The 25,189-nt window shown below is 40.0% G+C and overlaps 1 pseudogene; it reads right to left on the reverse strand.

Moving 5' to 3' along the window:
• Positions 1-9,266: 9,266 nt before the first annotated feature.
• LOC128572633 (UDP-GalNAc:beta-1,3-N-acetylgalactosaminyltransferase 1-like) overlaps positions 9,267-25,189 on the reverse strand; it is a 156,685-nt pseudogene continuing 140,762 nt past the window's right edge.

Consider the following 25,189-nt stretch of genomic DNA (forward strand, 5'->3'; position numbering starts at 1 on the left):
TTATCTGATTTGAGTTAGTGTTAGGTAGGTAATTTATCTTCACTCATCTCCCTGGGCCTATAAAAACAACAAGGGAAAGAGGCACAAGGAGAGAGACACTTGTGAGTTGAAGTTGGCTGCACCATGTTGAGGTCTAGCAGAATGACACGGCGGGATTCGATGTGGTCTCCTGGTTGACAGCGCTTGTGTTGCCTCAGAAATGTGGCTGATAGCCGCTCCACAGATGTCAGTCTCAAGAGGCAATGCATCTGTTTGCTGTCCATGCCGATGAAATGGGGAAAGATGGCCTCAGGGTTTTTTTCCCCGCAGTATTAAATAGTGATCATAGGCTGGCTGCGGTGGCTCATATCTGTGATTCTAGCACGGGGAGGCCAAGGCAGGAGGATTGCTTGAGGTCTGAGGTTGGGAGCTCCAGACCAGCTTGAGCAAGAGTGAGACCCCATCTCTACTAAAAGTAGAAAAAAACTAGCTGGGGGTGGTGGCAGGTGCCCATAGCCTCAGCTACTCTGGAGGCTGAGGCAGGAGGATAACGTGAACCCCCAGAGTCTGAGGTTGCCGTGAGCTACCATGTCACCACTGCCCTCTCTCCTGGGCCACAAAGTAAGATCTTGTCTCAGAAAAACAAACAAACAAAAAAAAAGGCAATCACGATGCACCACACTTCCTTGAACAATAAATGCAATGTGCAATGTTCAAATGAAACTGTAGGTGGTTTTAATGATGCCTGGCTTTGCTTCTTTTCATCTTAATACGTGAGATGAAAGGAAAAATCAATTTTCATGTGGAAAGATGTCATGATGGGTTTGAACTCAGAATCAAGATATTAAGTTTAACAAAGGATTAGTGTATGACTAGAATCCAGTTTATGAAAGCAGAGCTGAAATTAGGTTATGCTAGAAAGAATAATAGCACACACACAAGCAGGGGCATTGGCATTTATTATGACTCTAGATGCTTTGCATTATAGTAGCTTCACTTCTTATGATAATTCTCTGATGTAGGTTCCCTTCCCCCTCTCCCATCCCTCCTCCTCCTATCTCCTCCTTCTCCCCTCCCACCCCCCACCCCCCCACCCCCGCCTCCAGGGCCACCTCCGGGATATGGGGCCAGCGCCCTACTTTGAGCCACAGGCGCCGCCCTATCTCCCCCTTCCCCTCCTCCCCTTACAAAGGAGAGAATGTGGCACAGAGGGGTTGAATAACTTATTCAAGCTCACTCAGCGTTTTAGTTGAATCTAGGGCTCAAAATCCAGCCTGGGACCAGAGGTTGACTTCAAGTGCCTCTGTAACATGGGGTCATCATGCCCATGGGTGGGTAGAATGGCATTTTTACAAAGTCCCGAGGATGAAAGTCACACACTCTTTAAAGTAGCTTCCTTCATCTGCCCCAACTATTAACAGTGTCTCTCTTCCCAGGAAACAATCTCCAAGGAGGCCCTATTTCAGCACAAAGAGGGATGGCTTACACAAAGTGTTCAGCAACTCTGGTGACAATTTATTAAAATCCCTTTGCTATAAGGTATAGAATCCCAAGGACATTGGATATTGGACAGATACTTTTTTTCAAAGAAAAGAGATTCAGAAAAATATGGAATCCACATGAGAATATCAGAAAAGATCAGAAGAAAACTCTGCTCAGGGTGGTGCCTGTGGCTCAAAGGAGTAGGGAACCGGCCCCATATGCCGGAGGTGGAGGTGGTGCGTTCAAACCCAGCTCCAGCCAAAAACTGAAAAAAAAAAAAAAAAAAAAGAAGACTCGACAAAACTTAAAACATAACTGTTAACCTAAGCATCACATTTTTGCATTTCTCAACTTTTTTCAGCAGGTTTTGTGATAATAATCATAGCAAATATATTTTGAATGTATGTGGACCAAGCTCTATTCTAAACATTGTGCTTAGATTATTTCATTCAACATAATACTGTGCCGAAGTGGGGAATCGAGAAGCACTTGATTTTATCATAATTAAAGTTCTGTAGGGCATACAAGCTAACTTTCCAAAGTCAGCTACTAAATAATAATAAAAACATTTTAAAGGATCATTAAGATCTTCCCATTTCTCTTCAATATCTACCTGAAATTGATCCCTTTACAAAAGAGCCACTCACCTGCCCTTTTGACTATAGTACTACTTTTAAAATAAAGAATCCTTTATGGGGAAGCTTTAGAACACAGGTGGGGGGAATTTTTTGTGTTGTATCTTTTTACGATCCACATTCTCTTACCCTACCTTCAAACATTGATTAATAGTCCCAATGCATTTAAAATTGCATCCTTTAAAACAAAGTGTGAGAGTCAATTACAACTTAACACACTGCAGTTGGTTCACTGGGTGGTCACAAACCCCACTGGGAGATAGATGGCCCCTTAGGTGCTGAGAAGCAAGGGTCACCTTGGGTACTAGGTCCTTCTATAAGAGTTCTCCTGAGGAGGAAGAACCCTCCCTTTAAAGGTAGCCTCCCATGGATGTTAACTCTGAGTGCCCTGGAAAAGATAACTGCTTTTCAACACCACGGGTAGGCTGACATGTTCAGCCATTACTGCTACGACCCTTAATCTTTCTGTGTCACACACACTGTAGAGAAACCCACACAATCTGAAGAAAGATCAGAAAGATCTGCACATCAAAAATACACATAGGAACATACAAAACTTTTCTTTCCTTCTTTTTTTTTTTTTTTTTTACAGTTTTTGGCCGGGGCTGAGTTTGAACCTGCTACCTCCAGCATATGGGGCTGGTGCCCGACTCCTTTGAGCCACAGGCACTGCCCATACAAAACTTTCCATACATGAATTTTATAGGCTCAATGAAGCCTATGCATGCCACTGTAAGAGACCAGAAACCCAGATTAAGAATGATCAAGCTCAATCCAAAGGCTAGCAGGCACCACCTGTCAGGGGTGCGGTGCATGAGTCTATATTTGAAACATCTAAATTCATGGAACAAGACCATGCGTAGCTGCTACTCGGATGTTGGACTGTGTCACAAGGAACATTTATTTTAAACACCTCCTAGAACAATAGAGGGGAATTCTCTTTTAAGCACTTCACACTGGCCTTTGCTTTATTTTACAATGACGCGTCCTTTTGCAGTGAGTCTCTCTCTCAGGAATATATGCAAGAGAATGACTCATGTTCACCTGCAAAATAAGGGGAAAGGGATGTTGCTAATTAAGAGGAGGGCAATTCAAACTTCTCGGCCCTCGGGAGGAATACCCAGGTGTGCTGAAACAGATACGCTTAGAGAAAGGAAAGCGATGATCTATAGTCAGACATCCAGCGAGAGGCCTTCTTGCATGAATTGATTTTCCCACTGGGTGACATCCCACAATTTCTGCTCCCAACCAATGATATAACTAAGTAGATGAAGCTGAAAGCTGGGTCAAATAAAAAAAGAATGTTTAATCTAACAAAAGCAGCCTCAGACTTTGCGGTGAAGGGAAGCTGATTTAACAGGCGGCAGCAGATTAAATAGGAAGCCGAAACGGGGGTGGGGGGTGGGGGAGGGAAATCATGTTAAACCATTAAGAAATGAAGATAGAAGAATGTCACTATGCCAATTATTTGGAGAAAAAGCACAACATTACCATAGAACTTTTGACAATAAGATAATCGGTATCTGCTTTAGAAGTGCAAAAATAGCTCTTTTCTTCTCACTATGTATTTTAAATTAAATGCTATTGTTTAATTAAGAGACTGTAACTTTATGAATTAAAGGAAAGTATGAGGTCGTATGACTATTTCAGACCACAAAGTTACTTCTGAATCTCAAAAACAGGGATAACCAATGTGCTTCAAAGTATCAAATATAAACAACCAATATCTGAATTATTAGCAGAAAGTTGTCTTTTTTTTTTTTTTTTTTTTTAGTTCAGATTCTTAAGTCCTGTTGATCTGTTGAATCAAAAACTTTAAGGACAAACGGAGGGGGTTCTTCATAGTTCAAAAACAAAAACCATTAAGGGTAAATTCTGGGAATCTTTATGCTAATAACCTCCCGGGAAATAAATGTGCTAAAATATGAGCACTATTAATTCCTTTTTTTAAAGGATGGTGGAAATGTATTTATTTTTTTCTCTTAACAATGTTTTTATTAAATCATTACTGTGTACATTCATGCATTTATGAGGTACAATGTGCTGATTTTATACACAATTTGGAATGTTTACATCAAACTGGTTAACATTATTAATTCTTACCATCACTTAGAAGGCTCCAGAAAATACCATCACGAGAAAGTAGCTTTCCATAGAAACACCGTTTTCCCCTCATTACTATAAAATGGGATATTTTTCTTCTGATCGCTCTTCTTCCTCCCTAACACTACAACGCCTTTCCTGTATTGATCTCCCACCTCTGTCTTCTTCTTCACCTGCTGCCAGACCTGAATGGTTTTTGTAGGGCAAGCATAAAACGGGAGGGGCAGAGAGCTCTCGCCCTCGCTGCTTCCCCTCCCACGCCCTCCATCTCAGCTTCCAGAAATCTGCCCCATTCCATGGTCAAAACACCTGGTTCCATGACCCTAAATTAAAAGGAATTTTACTTCCATCTATTTTATGTCCAAAGACCCTCCCATCTCTCCTCCACGCGTCTGTCGCTTCTCTACTGTATCTCAGTGGGAAGATGTGAAGGAAAGAGGCAGAGTTGCTGAAAGGAATCTTAACAAAAAGCAAAACCCTTTCTGTTACATTAGTATCAAGGATGTAGTCAAATCCTCAATGGAAGAGAAGTGACTGGAAGCCAAGGACTTAACAAAATAAAGGAAAAAATAGGGAGTCCAGTTCTTGTCCTGCTCATAATACAGGGACCAGAGTACCCACGCCAGGCCATTCTGGGCTTGGGTTGGTAAGAGGTCCCTCCCCTTGCTGCAGCCCCAAATCGCCTCCTTCATAATCCCAGCCCTCAATTCCTGCCAATCATATCACGGCTATCACCACAGCAGCAGGGGACTTGGAGGATTTGAAGCAATCCAAGTCACTGCTGGGTGGGGAGCAACAGGCTGAGGGTTGTCAGAAGCCTTCTGCCAAAGGTTCTCTTGTCACAGCAGAACCTCGGAATCCTTCCCTATAGAAGAGCCTCTGCGACATTCTAGAACTCCATCCGCAGGGTGTCACAGGTCAGATTCAATAGAGTTTGAAGGTCTTTTGTTAGCCTGAACTAATAGAACCACCGTTCATTCATTTAGATCCTATTTGTGAAATTCAGATAAGTTTTCTGAATAATGACACTGCTTTATTATTACCAGTCTGTGTGTTCAGCTGCCTCTAAATGCAGAGGTCAATGGTGCCATACTGAAAACCAGTGGGCTTTGCATTCAAAGAAATCTTAGCTTAATACAAGTTCTACCCCCTCCTCACTCTGTGATTTGAAACAAGTTCTCTAGTCTTCCTAAGCTTAAGTCTCTACATCCAAAAAATTAGGAAGGTAAGATCTATCTTGAGTAGGTTCTTGTGAGTATTTAATTGACAAATATTTATTGAACTTTTCTACCTACCAGGCATTAGTAATACACAAACCATCCCCCCAAGCAATGTGAAGTCTGCTGGGGAGACCCACGGGGAAGAAATCAGTTGTATTGCCGTGTGCTAAGTCCTCTGCAGGAGTTGGGGTAGGGTTGACTGAAGAGCCAGCCATAGGAACAGCTGGGAGAAACACCTGCATTGTTCTTGGGAAGAAGAAATGTTCAGGAAGGCTTTGTTCAGGTGTTGGCATAGAAGACGATATAAGATGATTCCCAAAGAAGACCTTGGTGTTAGGAATGAGGGCTGGAATTGGGGAGGGTTGGCAACACAGAGGGACGTCAAGGACAAGTCCTGGCACAAGCCAGAGCCTGGGCCCCATCTGCAGGTGTCAGTCTGACTCAGGGGGAGAGGGAGGGTTGGGTGTGAGGTCAGCAGTGGGCAGGGAGGAAGAGATTCAATTCCAGATGGTGGAGAGGCAGGCAGCGGTCAGGGGCAGAATGACGTTTCCCATGGCCAGCCGAGTTAGGCTTCTGTCCTGAAGACACAGAATGGCAGCAAGTGGGGACAGGACACCCCCAAATTTTCAGTTCAAGAAAATCCCTCTAAAGGGAAGTCTTGCTGTCATGCCCTGGCACGTAGTAGGTTCCAAGAGGTGACAGCTAGCTGACTGGTTGGAACAACATACAATATTTGTTCTTTTTAGAGGGCATTTTCCAGATGAGTTTGTCTTCACCAAGACACTGTGTAGTCAGATTTTTTTATGTATTATTTTTATTAAATCATAAACATAGATCATGGATACATTAATGCATTTATGGGATACCATGTGCTGAGTGGGAAGGTCAGACCGAGGGAGGGTGAATGGTGGGATCACACCTATGGTGCATATCGCAAGGGTCCATGTCGGATCTATTAGTATAGAGTATAAATGTCTTAACACAATAACTAAGTAAACGAGATGAGGTCTATATTAATGAGTGTGATCTAAGCATTGCTAATTCTATATGAAATCAGCACATTGTACCCCATAAATGCTTTAATGTATACATGATCTATATGTTTATGATTTAATTTTAAAAAAAGACACTAGGTATATTGTGTCACCCGCTGTAGTTTATGTTGTTGGTATTCAACTCAAGGAGAGGAAATCACAAAAACAATTCTAAATAATGTAAGAATTTAACATGCGTATGAGATTCAGCTCATGGCTGTTGCTGTTGTTCTAAGCACACCCAGGGGTTAAGATACTGTGGATTCTGGTCCTTTGGTAAGCCTATTGGTTAAGAAGCCCCTGCAGTTCAGATTGGAATTTTAAATATTCAGCTGTTTTGAAGAATAGGGAGAACAGTTGATTGATCACCCTCATTACTCGTTATTGTCACCTAAACTTGTCACCTTCCTCCTGCCACCACAGAGCGAGTGAAACCCAAGGAATGAGCCTCAAGGGGAGCAAACCTCACAAACCCAACTCCAGGTGGAAGCTGAAGGCCCCCAAATTCCAAAATTGTTTCCTTGTCTTCATATGATGCCATGCAGCTTTGCTTTAGTGTCAGGAAGAGAGTCGCTTTGGGCTGCAATGTTTTAAAATTTTGAGGCTAAAATGGAATTCCATCTGCCAGGACACTGACCACCTATATACAGGGGACAGGAGTTATTTTTTTCTGACAAGACTCATGGGACACAGACTTGCCTCACTGAGCATCTTGATATTTGGGGAAATGTTTCTTAGCTTGGAAATGTTGGTCCTAGTTTGTGAATAATTGCCCAGGAGAGACGTACACTCTGATCCACATCTGAGTCATGGGCCTTCTCTAACAGACAAGCAAGAAAGTCAACGGTGAGTCTTACCCATTTCCTTGTGAATCACTCCATAATAAATAACTACTCATGGGAAAAGACCACAGCATTCAAGAATCTTCTGCTTGTTATTATGTGATATATTTGCACAGGTCTGCCCAACTTTTTATATTTATCTATGCTTTAATACGATCCATAACGTTATCTTGTAAGTTCCTACTTTCGGTTTTTTTTTTCTTTTTCTCTGTGATCTTCCTACATTGGTTACTGTTTTAAATTGGCCACATTTATTCCTATGAGTTCTGCATGTGTGTGTGAAGTTTTGGTTTTTGTTTTGGGGTTTTTTTTTTTTAGTTTTTGGCCAGAATGGGGTTTTGAACCCACCACCTCCAGCATATGGGGCCAGCACCCTACTCCTTTGAGTCACAGGCGCCACCCTGAAGTGTTTTTTTAATGTTTTGTGTTGTGATAAGTATCATCAGTGCAGCAAATAAATGTGAATTATTTCTTGAATGAAAAAAGATGTGCATGTTGAAAAGATCTAAAAGACATACAGAAAGATTTGCAGATGTTTTCTGTTTTGTTGTCCTTATTCTATTATTGTTATATAGTTTCCTATGCTTAGTATTTGTTAATAAGAGCACTCCTACTTCTGATAATAGCAATCATATTTATCAGATACTTTCCATCCCATAAAAATAACCAATGCCTTGCATTTATTACCTCGTGTAGTATTTTCAACAAACCTAAAAGGTACTGAATATTATTGGCCACAGATTCCAGATGAGGAAATCACTATGTAAAGAAATGAAATCACTTGGTGGCTACAGAGCGACAGAGAAACTGGCTCGCTAACCACATTCTGTGCAACTGACCATTATTCTGTGCCCCCATGAATACTAAAGTAAATTAAATATACATGCCTGACCTCAAGAAGAGAAAATCCTAACTGTGGATAGAAAACTACACAGGCCTCATGTATCAGACACTGATATGAAAACTACAGAAGCTGCCCAAAAGCAGGTGGCAGATGAATAGTACAGTCAATGAAAACTCACAGGAGGGCATGATCCCACAAACTGGAGAGCTGTGGCTTTGGAGACCTTGGTTTGGCTCTTCAAGGGTAGAGAAGCTTGCAGTGCCCTCCAAGCTTGGAGCAGTGGGAGGAAGAATGTGTGGATGCAGAGACGTATCTGAAGAACCTCAGGAGAGTGAGTCAGCCAGTTTGGCTGGAGAGGAAAGGTAAGGAAAGATGGGTCCAGGTTAATTTGCAAAAGGTCCCTAATGTCGGGCATTTGCCACCAGCCAATGGGAAGACTGAAAGGACATGGGAAGAGGCTTTCTCTGATGTCACCAAAGGAACAACGGCTTCAGGAACCTAATTACACATGGATGTCTATAAAATGGAAGGAACAAAATACACGCTCTCGGCTCGGTGCCCATAGCACAGTGGTTATGGCGCCAGCCACATGCACTGAGGGTGGCGGGTTCAAGCCTGGCCTGGGCCAGTTAACCAACTGCAACAATGACAAAAAATACCCTGGTGTTGTGGCAGGCACCTGTAGTCCCAGCTACTCGGGAGGCTGAGGCAAGAGAATCACTTAAGCCCAAGAGCTTGAGATTGCTGTGAGCTGTGACACCATGGCACTCTACCAAGGGTGACATAGTGAGACTCTGTCTCAAAAAAAAACTTTCCCCTGGCAGCATCTGTGGCAGGTGAGACATCATTTGCAGGCAGGATTTAACACCAGGCCTGGCACATAGAAGCTTATCAATGCACAGACCCCTCTTCACCTTTGCTGTAATACGTTTGTCACAATGATGATTCCATTGTTTGAAATATTTTTGATCTTCTTGATTTTTGTCCAAAAAGATCACAAGTAAAGCTTAACCCTCCAGCCTCAGGTTCTTCCTGAGTTTGGCCTTCCCATGAATTTTCCACAGTGCCAACTTCTACACTTTTCTCAAAGTGTCCCATCCTTCTCTAGCTTCTGGTGGGAGGTGACATTAATACCGCCATGTGTGGTTCCTTAACATAACCTGCTGAAAGGTGATGCTCTCCTTGGAAGAAAAGCCTTGGGCCGCAATCACACACCTGGATTCTATGTAAAAAGACAAGGTTTGTGTCTTCTGGGATATGAACGTCCTCATTCAGTAAATTCAAACAGACCCCGCCAGAAACATCTTCAAGCCTGATGGGTTTCATGTGACCCATCATTTCATAGATCCTTGGCACCAAATCTCTAAGATTTTGTAACCCAACCCACTGCAATAGGGAAGGAACACCTTGAAAGTATACTCCTGGTGTGAAATATGGTGGGGGGGGGTTGATCTTCTTGATTTTTGATCTTCTTGATTTTAGAATCCTCTAGAGAAGCAATTATCAATTAGAGGATAACCTATGAAAAACTTCTCTGAGTGGGTTAGATTTAAAAGGCACTTCCCTGAATTCCCAGGATGGATGAAAACATCAGTGTCTTCATGACGTACTTGGCACTGGGGCAAAACTCAGTTACCCACCTGAAAGCCTTAATGGTTTTCAAGGTCAGGTTATTATATGTGTCTAAAAAATCTTGTCATATTCTGCCACCACAAGGGCAGCGTTCATCTTCTAAGGACATAAATAAATTGGAGGCTTTTGCTAATGAAATTAACAGGACCAATTTCAGCATATCATTCTATAGGCTAGAATTTCTTAAAAGGGCTTCTCTGAATTATAAGCTCATTAGTTCATAACAGGAAAGAAATGTGGAGTTTCATTTGTGGAGCAATCTAATCAAAGATTTTGTATGTATCTTTCATGGATTATTAATTTTAAAATGTAGTTCTGTATCAGGAAAAAACTTTATTAAAGTTATACAGAAGAAAATGTCATCTTTTTTTGTCATTCGGAAGGCACTTGAAGAGGTTGCAATATTTTAGATATCAATTATGACTTAATATTGCTTTGAACTTTCTGGGAGCTTAAATGTTTTGATGGTTTCAATAATGTATAAATAGAAGAGTGAATGGCTGTTTATATTGGAACGTTTTTCTTCTTACACCACTGATCAGTCTGTTACTGATATCCCAGTTAATGTAAAGTCATAGGTTGTTCCTGCACACCAGTAATCTCGAGGGCTTTGTTCAATATTTTACTGCGGCAATGTGGAGAAGAATTAAAGCAGAAAATCTGAATTAGTGTCTTGTTTTTGAAAATATAGTCCCCAGTGATTTTAGAGGCCACTTCATCTGTCTCATTTTTTCCCCCCTGGAAATTGGGGATAATTTAGAATTCCGGGCAGGGTATTTCCTTTTGCTAAGGACTCAGAAGGAAAGAGAGCAAACCTGAGGGCCAGAACACGATGGAAAGAGTACTGAATTTCAGTATTTGAGTCGGAAAAAGGAGGCCGAAATCCAAGTTACATTGTCAATCTGCCACATGTGTTTCCTCATTGAAAATAATTTCGTATATAAATAGAAAGAAAGGAAAAAAATATTTTTTATCTTCTCCTTTATAATTTCTCTCAGAGACTGTATATTGATTGCAAAAAAACTACCTTGTTGATTTTTATTTATTTTTAACTAATTTTTTTTTATTCGAGACACAGTCTCACTCTGTTGCCCTTGCGTCACAGCTCACAGCAACCTCAAACTCTTGAGCTCAAGTGATCCTCTTGCTTCAGCCTTCCAAGTAGCTGGGACTATAGGCTCTTGCCACAACACACAGCTAGTTTTTTATTTTATTTTATTTTATTTTTATTTTTAGTAGAGACAGGTTCTCAGTCTTGCTCAGGCTGGTCTTGAACTCCTAAGCTCAAATGATCCTCCTGCCTCGGCCTCTGAGAACCAAGATTATAGGCGTAAGCCATAGCACCCACCTGTTGTTTTTTTTTTAAAAAACATGCATTGGCTTTTTCCTACTATAAATATACCAAAAAAAGATCATTGATCATTCATAATCAAAGCACCCCAACATTACATTTTGGCGTGTTGTCTTTCATCTGGTTTTCAGAGCTTTTAATGTTCTTTGAGTACCCATGATCAGAGTATATACATAATTCTTGCTATTAATTGTTTTGTTATTTACCTGCTGATTTTGTTAAACAATATTACAAAGATTGACAATGCACTTTATCAGCTTTGATCCCAAATGGTTTTTAGTTGTTTCCAAATATAAAATTTAACTCAAACATTAAATATGTTTTATAATAATGCAAAAACAATCTCAGTCTTTTATTTTATTTTATTTTTTTTTTTTTTGCAGTTTTGGCCGGGGCTGGGTTTGAACCTGCCACCTCCAACGTATGGGGCCAGCGCCTTACTCCTTTGAGCCACTGGCGCCACCCATGATCTCAGTCATTTTTAACAAATTCTTTAAAAATACAAGTTATATTCTATTTCTCTAGGGGAGTGGACTAATAAAAGTATAGCTCCTGCTTTTAGCCTCACAGGGCTTTCTAGGGCGAATAAAATATGGTTCCGAATGGTGTGAAATGATGTTCCCAGGATGTGAACGTGACCTCAAGATGTCTCCAAAGCAGCTATTGTCCCTTGCTGCACATCAATGTGTATCTTGTAGCAGACCCTGAAGTCATCTTAACCAAGGGGGGCTCAAAGTCAGCTGGGTGTGTGGATCCAGGTGGATGTGTGAGAAACCTGGTACATGAGCACGGGAAACTCCTGACAGCGTCCATCTTATGCTGAGGGTAGCGAGAAGATGCACACACTGCCCCTCCTCCACCCTGCCTGTCATTCCCAGCCACTCTGTGAACACTCTGAAACCTATAAAAGAAAAAATCCTCTTTGGAGGGCTATACCATGTTGACAGAAGTATACTCCAGAGGAATTCAACGTAGCTTTTTTGTTTTTTTCATTTTGGGTTCTGGGTATAGGTTCTTCAGTGCATCAGTAAGTGAAAAATGAGCACGGGAAACTCCTGACAGCAGAGAGATCGGGGAGAGCCCAAAGGCAGCGATTAGACTCTACTGTACAAACAGAGAAATGTCTGTGAACTCCTCACCTTTGAAAGGTAAACGCTGAGAAGGAAATACTCCTCCCACGTGCTTTGAAGCGTTCACCTTGTAAAAGGAAAGAGGACTTCTTTAAAGAGCTCTTCATGCAGAGAGAAGAGGAAGTTCTTTGAAGTCCAGGCTAATTTGGGGTCACCATGAAACCAGCCTGAGCTGCTATCTCCAAGATCCCCTGACACTTTGGACCCAAAACAATAGAACCACAACCAGGCCATGTCGTCACTGTGAACAAAAACAGTAAGTAAGAAACGCCAGGGAAGGTGCAGAAACCTAACCCCTAAGAAGCAGTTCCCTGTCCAGCCTCCCTTAGCTCCTCATCCCTTAGCTCTCGCCAGGTGGGGAGAGGAATGAACAGACCTGTGATGGAGAAGACAGACCTTCGTGAATGTAACAGAGCCAGATAATGTACTAGCTCCTCTGCTTTTGGTTAATTTAGCACTCACTGCTAGGATCCACGAGTTAAGGAACCCTCCTCGATTCTAATTTGAAGCCAGTAGATGAGCTAATACAACGCGGGGGTGTTAGGGAAAGAAGGAGTGGAGAGAGATGGGAATGGGAGGGTCACGGTATGCAGCACAGCTCTTGGGGCAGGACATGACTATCAGGGGGACTTTATCTAACAAATGCAATCCATGTGACCTAATTCTTTGTACCCTCAGTGAATCCCCAACAATAAAAATAAATTTAAAAAATGTAAAATAATAATAATACATGGCTTTTTGGAGGCTTTCGGGGAAGAGCGCCGCAGAAGACACCTGCCAAGTTCCCAGAATGGGCCACTTGGAATGAACTCAGGATTCCTCTGTTTGCCCAAATGGTTTGCCAGGCCACAGACCAATAGCCTACGGAGCTAATCCCCTTTCTGATGTTATCAGTCCTGCAGGCATCCCGAGCCAGGATTCACTGCTACCATTCCTCCCAGTCGCAGGGGAAGAGAAGAGAACGTAAGCCAGCTTGACTACTGAGGTTCTGTTTACAACAGAAGTTTTTAAATAGAAGTTTTAGAGCAAAGGAAAAACTAACAACTTTTATTTTGTAGTTTTTGCAAAAACTACAATTGCCAGAAAGGATACATTTTATTGTGACAGGAGACACACATGGCTTCCTCCTGCGCTTCTCAATGGCAAGGCCAGTTATTTGGGCTGACACGGCGCTAGCAAGGACAAGGTTGTGGAACTGTTAGCCACAGAGCTAGCTTTGACCCTGATGAAGTGGCTGTCAACACAGAGTGCTCCCTGTAAATCATGGCCAGGTGTTTCTCCATGTAGATAAATCTGCGCAAACAGAATTGAAAATGACACGGTCCTTATCATTTCTTAGAAGCTTAGGCTATAAAGTCCAAGATGGGTCAATAGTATCATCTCTTTCTGGAAAAAAAAGGTACCAAACAGTGAATGAAAATATTTTGATAGATATATTTTGTCTCCTGCATGAGAACTCCAAAGAATGATTTTCAAAACCATCCACAATGTTCAGCCTGGCTTCCAATTGAACCATCTTCCTTACATCCTAAATCTAGGGGAAATTCTCTAAATCCACACAACACAACAAATTGAAGTGCACAACTTCAGATAGAAGATAAGGCTCATGAAAATCATTTCATCTCAAGATGTGGTTCGAATTGTAGATACAAAGATTGGAGAAGAGTTTTAACCAATTTAACAAATGTTTGGGTTTTGTCTCTGTATCAGGCACCTGTCCCTGCGCCCTTGTGAAAATTATAGGTGAGGAGTTCGGATGAAACGATGGGTGTCAATTCACAAAGGTTTGCAAAACGCAAATTAGAACTACCCCCTAGATATACCCCTTAGATATTTTCTGAGCCTTTGAGGGTAAGAAAAAGGGATTTGATTTTAAGACGGTTGTTCAAAATACTAATGATGTGATGGAATACCAGCTAAGCAGGACATTGTTCCTACGTGACACTGTCATCAGCCTATTTCATCTCTTCCGTCCAAATGTATTCCTCCTACTGTGAATTTGAAATCTTTACCTCACATATCTATTTAGTATTTTATCTCATTTGCATCCCATAACATCTTTGGGAATAGATGTTTTTTCTCAGATTTTACAAATTAGGAAACCAGTTAAATAATTTTCTCACAGTAAAATAACTAATAGTCAGTAGAACCAAAACTCGATCCCAGTTCATCAGAACCTTAATCCTTTCACTTCTTCCTTGTATCATGCCAAGCCCCGTACAGGCATTCCCCCAAATGACCGAAGGATCATATTCTCCTAATTTGTTTTGAAATCTGAGTTTTATCCCTATAGAAACAGTGTCATAAAAGCCTATTAAGTTCCTGTCTAGTCCAGAAAAGACAACTTAACCCATAACGTCAATGTATCATTGTAGACGTGTTAGACAGAATTCTAGGATCTGGAAACAGGAGACTTGTGATGACAGCCCTTCAAACAACCAGAGTTGGTTGCATTTTTGCAAAAGGTGCTTAGCGTGCAGAGCGAAGCTGTGATTGGTGGAAGTGCACACAGCATTTCGGAGGGAAGGACAAAGCACACAGCCCGTGTGGGGAGGAGGTACTTTGCCACTGAGGTCACGTCCACCTAAGGTGCTCTCTATTTTTATGGCTTCTTTTCTCCTCCCACTTTAAAAAAAATTAATGCAAAACATAACACATATATTGCAAATTTCACAATGTATAAATATACAATTCAATGAATTGCAATAAATTGAAAGCCAGCTTAAATACCTCAATATTCAAGAAATAAAACTTGCCAGCTTTCTACCTCCTCTCCCTCCAAAACCCCGCTGCCCACCCCTCTGCCCCATGGAAACAGTATTCTACCTACATTTATGGTAAGTATATCCTGTGCACTGCCTATGCTTACATCCCTAAATTCTTAATGGTTTTCTTATTTGTTAAATTTTATATCAATAGGTTCATAAAATAAGCATTTTTTTTTTAAATCTAGCTTCTTTCACTCAACATTACACTTGACATTCAACTATGTTCTTAACCACAGAATTGATTCGTTTCTTTTCGTTGGAACATAAATTCCATGAGATAAGTTTAACTATTATAGTGGCAATGGTTTGGGGGTTGTTTTCAGTTTGGGGCAAGGAAAAATAATCCTAAAATGGTCATTCTTATTTATGACATTTACACATTTTCATAGGTTATCCTCCAAGAAATGAAATTGCAGAACATGGTGAATGTAAACGCTTCATTTTAAAAGGTGATGCCAAAATGTTTTCTGATATGATTTTACCAATTTTTCACTCCCACAAGCAATGCATTCGAGTTCTGGTGTTTCTATCATTGGAGACGTGGTAGTTGTTTTTTTTTTTTTTTTCATTTTATTCTGATGAATGGGTAGGGTTATGTCACTGTGGTTTTAATTGGCATTTGGTCTTTAATTTTTCCCAAAAGTGTTCTTTAAGTTTCTAATAAAAAGAACTTTCACGTTTTGTAAACTTACTTTGACATATTTCATGTTATTAATACTTTGTAAAGTATATATTTTAAAGTTGATGTTCCATGTCTCCTATATAAAATTATAAATTGATTTGTAACAGATTTTATTAAAGTATAATTCACATCCAATAAAGTACACATATTTCAAATGTACAATTTGATAAGTATTGACACAAGTATACACCCGAGAGATCATCACAAAATCAAGATAGTGAATACATCCATCACTCCAAAAAGTCTCCCTGTGACCTTTTGCAACCCTCCAACCTTTCCACATGACCCTCTGCCCCTCGTCAAGCACTGAGTTGATTTTTGAACTATAGATTAGTTTGTGTTTTCTAAAATTCTGCTATTAATGGAGTCACATAAGATGTACTTTTGGGGTCTGACTTCCTTCACTTCACATGATTATTTCATCCACCTTGTTGTATGTGTTAAAGATTATTTATTTTGTTCTTTTTTTTTTTAGAATTTTTTTATTTTTTTTTGAAATGGTATAGTGTTATTTATTTATTTATTTTTATTAAGTCATAAACACATAGATTATGTATACATTAATGCGTTTATGAGGTACAATGTATTAGTTTCATAATATTTATTTTGTTCTTGAGAGGTATTCCATAGTATGCATATATCAGCAATTTCTTTCCTTTTTGCTCTTTGCATTGCTAGAATGCTGGATCAATTGCCTTGTTCCCAATTTCGGGGGGTGAGGGGAGTCAGTGTTTTATCATTAAGTATGGTGTTATCTTATAGGACTTTTGAAGATGAAAGGGGTTTCTAACTACACATTCAATGTTTTTAATAGATAAAGCACGTGCAGATTATATATCTCCTTCTCCGTAAGCTTTAAGATGGTTCAAAAGGTTTTCTTGGTTTATTTTTAATACATGTAGAACCTAGAGATGTCATTTTTCTCATTTCTGACATTGGTGATTTGTGTCTTCTCTATTTCTTAGTCAGTATGAATAGAGATTTGTGTAAGTGTTATTAATAGTCTCAAAGGACCAACATGTAGTTTTATTGATTTTTCTCTACTTTTTATTACATTGATTTATTTCTTGAGTTTCACTTTTCCTTTTTTTTTTTTTAATTTAAAAGCTGAGGTCATTTATTTGTAATCTTTCCTCTTTTCTAATTTGTTGCTCAATTCTATAAGTGTTCCTTTTAGTTCTTTTACTGGCATCCTACAAATTTTTATATCTTGTATTTTTATTTTAATTCAACACAAAATTTCTTCTGTTTCCTTTTGGATTTTTTATTTGACTAAAGGGTTATGTAAGAGTGTATTCTTTGATTTCCAAATGCTGCAAATTTTCCAAAGATATTTCTTTAGTTTCACTGTAGTCAGAAAACATACTTTGTATGACTACAATCCTTGTAAAGTTTCTGAAATTTGTTTTATCTCCAGAACACGATCCCTCTGGTAAATGTTCCATGTCCCCTGGGAAACAATAGATATCTGTTGTTGTTTGGTGGCATTTTCTGAAAATGTCAACTAGATTGATTGGCTGTATCTCCATCATACTTGGTTGATAATATTATCAGAGTCTTAAACAATTTTACTAACTTTTTCATCTAATTATTCTATCAATGGTTGAAACCTCTACCTATAATTATAAATTCATCCAGCTCTCTTTGGATGAATTATATAAATTTTTACTTTATATAATTTCAAGTTCTGTAAATGGTCAAATTCTTTTTTAAATGTTGTGTTCCCTTAATAAACTAACCCCTTTATCATTATGAAATGATTCTTTAAGTTCTTATTCTTCATTCTGTATTTTTCTTTTTCTGATGCTAATGTTATTTCGGCCTTCTGCTGATTAGGGTCACCACTGAATACCATTTCTCATTCTTTTACTTTTATGTATCCAGCTCTTTTCAGTTGTTAGTCCAATTATTATTTCTTTAACACTCTAAATTGGCTTCTTGTGGGCAGAATATAGTTATGTCTTGCTTTCTTGATTCACTTTGACAATCTCTGCCTTTTTCTTGGGGTATTTATACCACTTACATTTCATGTGGTTATTGCTATGGTGGGATTAAGCCTCCTGGTTTTCTATTTTCTGTTTGTAACATCTAGTCTTTGTTTTTTCTGTTCTCTTTCTTTTTTGCCTGATTTTGGATCAAGTACTTTTTAATGATTCCATTTTATGGTCTTTGTTGACTATGAGCTAAAATTCTTTAGTGTTTTATTTTAATGATTGCTTTGCAGTTTATAGCATATCCCTTTAGTTTATCACAGTCTAAAATCAAGAAATATCATACCACCGAATTTAACATTCAATTTACTATATATTTTAAGGAAATTTAAATAACATGAAAGCTATCTTTTTATTTATACCCATGGTTAGCATTTCTGGTGCTCTTTACTTTTCTGTGTGTATGATATGTTTATAGAAATAAAATACATGGTAGCAATGATTTTACTATGATTTTACTCAACCTATATGGGATATGTCCTTACATTTGCTCTCTTTTTTTCTCTTTCTTCCTTATTTTCTGACCTTTACTCTAGAATAATACAGAGAAAAAACTTCAGTATTTCCATTACTACAGCTCTACTAATGATAAATTATTTCCATTTTGTCTGAAAATAATGTTTCATTCCTAAAGGATATTTTCATTGATAAATATATAAAAGTCCAGATTGTCAATTACTTTTTTTCAGTGCTTTAAATTTATCATTCCATTATCTTCTGGATTTTTTTTCCCCATTAAGAAGTCAGTTGTCAGTCCAATTATTATTCCTTTAAAAGAATCCCTCTATATTTTCTCCTCTGACTGCTGACTGTAAGATTGTTATAACATACTTGGTTTTCTTTGTAGTTATCCTACTTGGAGTTCATGGGCTTCTTGAATCATAATACTTTTTATCTTTTTTCAACTGCATAGTATCTACTGTTTAACCTAAATCTAAGTTGTTATTTAAATCATGTTACCTCATCTCAATTCCAGAATTTTCATTTAAGTCCTTATTATACTTCCCAGTTCTCTCATCAGCTATCACTTATCTTTTAGCTTCCTGAACATAGAAAGTAGAACATTATCTTTTTTTTTTTTGAGACAGAGTCTCACTATGTCGCCCTAGGTAGAGTGCCGTGGCATCACAGCTCACAGTAATCTCCAACTCTTGGGCTTACGCGATTCTCTTGCCTCAGCCTTACAAGAAGCTGGGACCACAGGTGCCCACCCCAATGCCCAGCTAGAAAGTAGAACTTCTTTGATGACTAGGTCTGAATGCTTCAGCATCTAGAGCTCCTAAGGGTTTGTTTCTGCCACCTGATATTAAGTAGGTTTTCTTCCATCTGTTTGCCTCCTCATGTTCAGATTATTTAAGATCAAGGTCAATGCTATCTTTCTCTAGAAAGAGTCTATGTTTAAGTTTACAGAGCACCCAACCCACTGATACTCAAGGAAAGCTTCACTCTAATATTAGCCATTGAGTTGGTACAAAGATGAGCTTCCCTGCTGGTAGGACCTGCTCCTGGTTCATTCACAGTCCCCAAATGCAACCCTTGAGTCTCCACTACAGAAAGAGTGGTTCCCAGGTGGGTGTAACTCATCAATACCTGTTGAGTTAGCCCTGTGAGATTGTCAAAAAGTGCTGCTCAAACTCTCCATATTTGGGAGGGAAGAGGCGAAATATCAGGGTTAAAGGAAATCTCCAAATATTGGAGTTATTACCCTAATCATCAACCCTCTCCCAAATCCTGGCCCAGGAACTCACCTCCACCTTGTCAGTTCTCCAGTATATTCAAACAGACTTTTAAAAGTATTTTTTTCCAGCTAGTCTAATTTTTCCCAGCCTGAAAGCCATTCTGAGCTATTTAATTTGTCATTTCCAAAAGAGAAAATAATCCCCTTTTCACTGGCCTTCATTTTTTTTTTTTCAATCATTACCATGGCAGCAGAGACTAGCACCAGCAAACTGAGTTTAGGGCTGGTAGTGACCAACTGCTGGAATATGAGAGTCAGTTGTAACTTGAGTGCATGTTGCTTAGAATCTGCCCAAATGATAGAAGCCAGAGATACTTCTTACTTCATCATTAATTTAAATAAAATAGATAAACTCAACCTCAAAAATCGTTCTCTCTGACTCCCAGTATAACTGTTCTCTGCAAGATTTATTTGACCTTTACCTAAACTACTTATATTGCAATTTAATTGTTTTATGTCTGTACATTCTCACTCCTTAAGTAGTTTGCAAGGTACTTTGGGAGTGAGATTACATCTTAAATTTCTTTTGCATCTTCGTCTGATACTTAAAGCCACCCATGTTATTAAAATGATAGGAACACAATAAAAAAAAATTAGATGAATGAGGTTGGAATACTTCCACTGTGCTCAAGAAGCAGCCCTAATTTATTTTTTTGGCATTGAAGATCTCCAAGATCTATGTCTGCCAGTTCTCCAGCTCTATCTATGACAGTATGATCCTGTTTCCCATGTGTCTGACACAGAAAGTCTATTCTCATCCTGCTGAACTGCCATGTGGCCCCATGGCCCCCTCCCTCAGCTGTCTCTTTGTACGTTCTAGTCCCTCTGTCTCAGGCCTTCTTCCCTGTTCTAGTCTCTCTCTTTCCTACTCCTGCTAACTCCTACTCAGCCACAAGAACACAGGTTAGACACCACCTCTGGGAAGCCTTCCCTGATGTACCCAAGATCAGGGAAACATCTGTTCTGTAATATGTGTTCATCTCACTCCTCTCATTATTGTGTTTTCTACACTGTATCATCATCATCTCTGTATTTGTATGTCTCCTACACTTCATTATTTATTTTTCAAAAGACTCATTAAATTACTATTTATATAGTTCTTGTCTTTCTGGCTCTTAGGTTCTCAAAAAATGTTGAAAAGGTGATCAGGAGAAGGATAAAAAGCATGAAGGAAAATAGGCTAGAATACCAGCCAATTTTTTCCAAATTAATCAAATGACATGTTGTAACAATATGAAAATGAGTACTTTGGAATAGATCATCAGACCTGAATCAATTACAGTAAAGAAATAAAATAAAGTTGTGTACATCAGGGAAAATCCTTAAAGAAGAGGGGGGGGAAAGGTAAATACAATGTTGATCTTTAAAAGAAAAAGAAATATTGGTCATCCTGAAATGCAGTGCCAGGGAAGTTACAAAGATAAATCATTAAAATTGATCAATTTGCAATCACCCAGAAGAGCATAACAGACTGGGTAGCAACCAGCATGGCTTTTAGAGGAACAAATCATGCCAGACCAATTTAATTTCCCTCTATGATAGAGTGACAGGCCTTGCAGATAAAAAGGGTGCAATAGATGTAATCTCTCTAGACTTCTGTAAGCCTTTGATTCTGTCCTACCTGACATTCTCATCAACAAACTGGGGAGATCTAATCTAAACCACACAACCATTCAGAGGACGCGACAGCCCACTGGACGGAGGCGCCCAAGAGCATTTGTCAATGGCTCAGCGTTGACCCAGGAAAGCATCACTAGCAATAGTCTTGTGGCAGGGCCTGGCCTCGTTTGACTAGTGTACAGCCAAGGGAGAGGTGAAAGTATAATGCAAGTGTGCATCTGAGGAGCAATGTGTTTACACAGTCATAAGTGTAAATACATGTGCAGCTAGAGCAGTGTTTCTGCACAGAATCATTTGACACAAAACAAATGGATCCGTAAACAAACATAGACTTGGAGAGTGACCTATTATTATACAGAAGAGACTGTTTTTCCTAAGACTCACAGACCTAAGTCTCTAATGGTGCCCCTTGAAGTGTCATAGCACCATCACCACCACCACTGCCTGTCCTGTTACCTGAGTGGAATCTGCTCATCAAGGCTCTGATATCTGCTTCTTAATCAATACTCTCATCTCTGCTTCTAGGGTCTGGCTATTCTGTGCCGCATGGACTCCCTGTCCCGCCTTCTGCTATCCTCTTCCCAGGGACCCTTTCAGCCCTGCCCCTCCTCTTTCTGTTCTGTCTCTTTGCATCTACCTTCACGTGTAAACATCTGGCCACCTGTTCTTGCTGTGTTTTCTTCCCCTGGTCAATGTCCTGGAGGTGCAGGTAGATGAGATGGAGTGAGGGGCAACTCAAGATAGTAAAGAAGCCCCCCCCAAAAAAATAATGCAGAGACAAGATACACCAGTGGTCACCAGGGTTTCCTTGGATTTCCTTAAAGGACAGTTCAGAAGGCTTGGGGATGGGGCCTGGGCAGGAAGGGGTGATGGGGTGGGTTGTTGGAATGGGCAACTGAAAGGGATAAGCAGAAAGTGGAATAATGTCAGGATGGAGTTTGGGGATTCAGGCAAGAATTATCCATCTAGACCCAAGGCCCAAAGACAAGGCCCAGGAGATCTGACCAGCTGGATGGTAAAAGAAGGTGCTAAATTTGACATCATAAGATCTAGGAGCCAAGGAAAGTCATTTACATTTTCTTAGTCTGATTTTTCAAGTGTAAAATAGTTAACACTGAGCTAAACAACACGTGAGGATCAAGTGAAAGAATAGGTGCAAAGGCACAGGGTCTCAGGCCACTCTGAGCTGCCACGACAGGACGGACATCGGAGGCTGGAAAGAGAAGGACTCCGGGTCCTGCCGGCTGGGAAGCGTGACAGAGGCATGGCACCACCCCTGCTCAGCTTCTAGTGAGGACAGAAAGTGGACAGAGAGCTGATGTGTGCAATGAGGTCACGTGTCGAGAGAAAAACCAAAGGAGCCAGACTCTTCAGCAATCTGCTCGCTGAGTGCTAGCTAATCCATTCCTAGGAAAGGGGAAGCCCGCTCACCCCCATGGCAGGGCATTCATCTATTCACGAAGAAGCCACCCCTATGACCCAACACCTCCCACTAAGTGTCCCCTCCTCACACCGCCACTCTGCGGGTCAGATTTCAATGGGATTTGGCAGAAGCAAACCACATTCAAACCACAGTAAGCTGTAAACTCTACACTAGTGTACAGCTGCTGAACGATATTGTTATTATTAGATATATAGAGGCGACTGTCCTATAGGGCTCTGTGAATGGCCCCCTCACAGCGGCACTGCTGTGATGTAAACCCACGGACTGAAAATAAAGAAAAATCTGTTTTGCTCTCTAGGGAAAACAATAATAATAATCTCAACTCTAAAAGGGCCAATTAGATTAAATGTCCCTTCTGGAAAGAACAAACTAACAACTAAATGGGATTTGTATTTTGTAAAGAAGAGTGAGTTAGATTTTAAGATAACCTCAGAATGTATTTCTCGGCCTTTTTCTTCATAGAAACAATTCGGCTAGACCCCAGCACTAAATATATCAGGAGGTGATGAACTACAGGTGATCAGATGGAGAAATGAGGGTTTATCGAGAAAGTATAAGCCCAAAATATTTTGTTGTAAGCCCTTTGTTCTAGACATCTGATCAATATTTCAGATAGCAGAATGGCAGAGGAATGGGCCTAATTTCTTCATCTCTTCAGCTAGCTTCAGAGATGCAGATTACAGTAGGTGTTTACAATAACACCTCGGTCTTACACTGCATGCTGCATACTAAATAATATCGTCTCACCAGTTTGTGGGTTGCAAAGTTTCTCACACACTTCACCTTCTTGGATTCATACTGCCACTGAAAAGTAAGTGGAGGTAATATTATTCTTCTCATTTCACAGATGAGCAAATGGGGATAACCAATATAAGGTCGCATAATCAAATATGGCTTGAACCTGTAGTTAAATAAAGAACTTTGATTTCTAGGAGGGACCTCTAATATGTCCTAATATTTTTTATAGCTGTTGATATATTTTTGAATACATGTTTTCAGGAAAGGCTCTTATGAGGTTGCTTGTAAATTGTAGAATTTCATTTGTAATGAATTTGATCTGCACTTAATAATACCAGTTTGAGGGTGTGGAGAAAGGGTTCTTTTGCCTTCAATTAGATGACTCAACAAGCCTATTGCTGGTGATGTCCGGGCATAAGAGGCCTTCAAATGGAAAAGGGATAAGTCAAGCACAAAGGCTAAGAAAGTGAATAGACAGAGCCCAGGACCTGAAATTATTAGTTCTGAATTAACTCGCTTTGGAGGAACAGCCACTGGTCAATTTTTAAATATGTTGATGGTTTTATTCTAAGCAGAGTTTAGTCCACCTGAACTGAATTCACTGCAAAGACCTGAATGAATCCTTTTTGATCGTATTCATAAGAACGTGTTATTGTGCCATTTTACTCCAAGGAAAACTGAATTATTTTAAAACAGGTAAATTGACTATTGGGATTATATGTTAAAATTGATTACTTATGAGTTATTGATCAGTGACAGTATCCAAAGGACAGAAATCAATTTAATTCTTGGCTTAAATTTCAGTTTAGTACACAATGAAATTTCAGGGAAATGACTTAACGAGGCTTCCTTTTCTCCACTTTATAAAAGAGGAGAGAAAACTAAACTTGGGAAGAATAGAAAGGAAATAAGCAGGTAAGATGTCAGGGGCAGTGGCATACGAGCCTTAGTTGTCTACCTGGCATTTTTTTTTTTTTTTTTTTTTGCACATCTGGAAGTGAGCAGAATTTCTCAGTGACAAAATTCAACACCTGCCATATGTGAATGTCCTTCAAGATTTTTAGGTTGATTCTCCAATGTCCATCTTCCATATCCCTTGGGTCCCCCCCTAGTTTCTTCTTGGAATGCTGGCCATGGCCACACAGGTGTATCTCAGGGCTGCCTACTGGTTGCAAACTTAGGCCATCATTTGGACTCGCAGAAAACAGAAACAGTGAAAGTCCAGGCACGGTGGCTCATGTCTATAATCCCAGCACTCTGAGAGGTAGGCCAAGGCAGGTGGATTTCTTAGGCTCAGAAGTTCAAGACCAGCCTGAGCAAGAGTGAGACCCCATCTCTCCTAAAAATAGGGGGAAAAAAAAAAAAACTACTGAGGAGTTGTGGCTCTCAAAGAGGCTGAGGCAAGAGGATCACTTAAGCCAAAGAGTTTGAGGTTGCTGTGAGCTATGATGATGATAGCACAGCAGTCTACCCAGAGGGACAGAGTGAGAATCTAGGAAGGGAAGGGAAGGGCAGGGCCACCATACTTCTACTGCTTTGAAGCCGCAGAATCTGGAGCACCTGTTACTTCATTTCCTACACCTCCCTCACTCTGCTACCCTAGATCCCTGTCCTCAGGGTCCCCCGAGTCTGCAGTGAGTTCACTAGAGTCCAATTTATTTCAACTTGCTTTTGTTCGTATGTTTCCTCTTTCTCGCTGACCTATTAATAGCTCTTGGATGATGAAGACGAGGAATGTGCATTGTTCATCTCATTATGTCCAGATCTCAAACATGGGGCCTTGGCGAGAGCCGTCCTTCTTGACCCAAACGACCTCACACCTCTTGGTGCCCACCTCCTTGTCAACCTCCAAGCGCACATCCTCCTCCAAATACAAGAACAAATAATCCCCTTGTACCTAATAAACACACCATAGCAACCAGCCATCAACCCCTCTCCCTTCTCAGGACACCCCTG

Source organism: Nycticebus coucang, chromosome 20 (assembly GCF_027406575.1).
Source record: "Nycticebus coucang isolate mNycCou1 chromosome 20, mNycCou1.pri, whole genome shotgun sequence".
Classification (NCBI taxonomy): domain Eukaryota; kingdom Metazoa; phylum Chordata; class Mammalia; order Primates; family Lorisidae; genus Nycticebus; species Nycticebus coucang.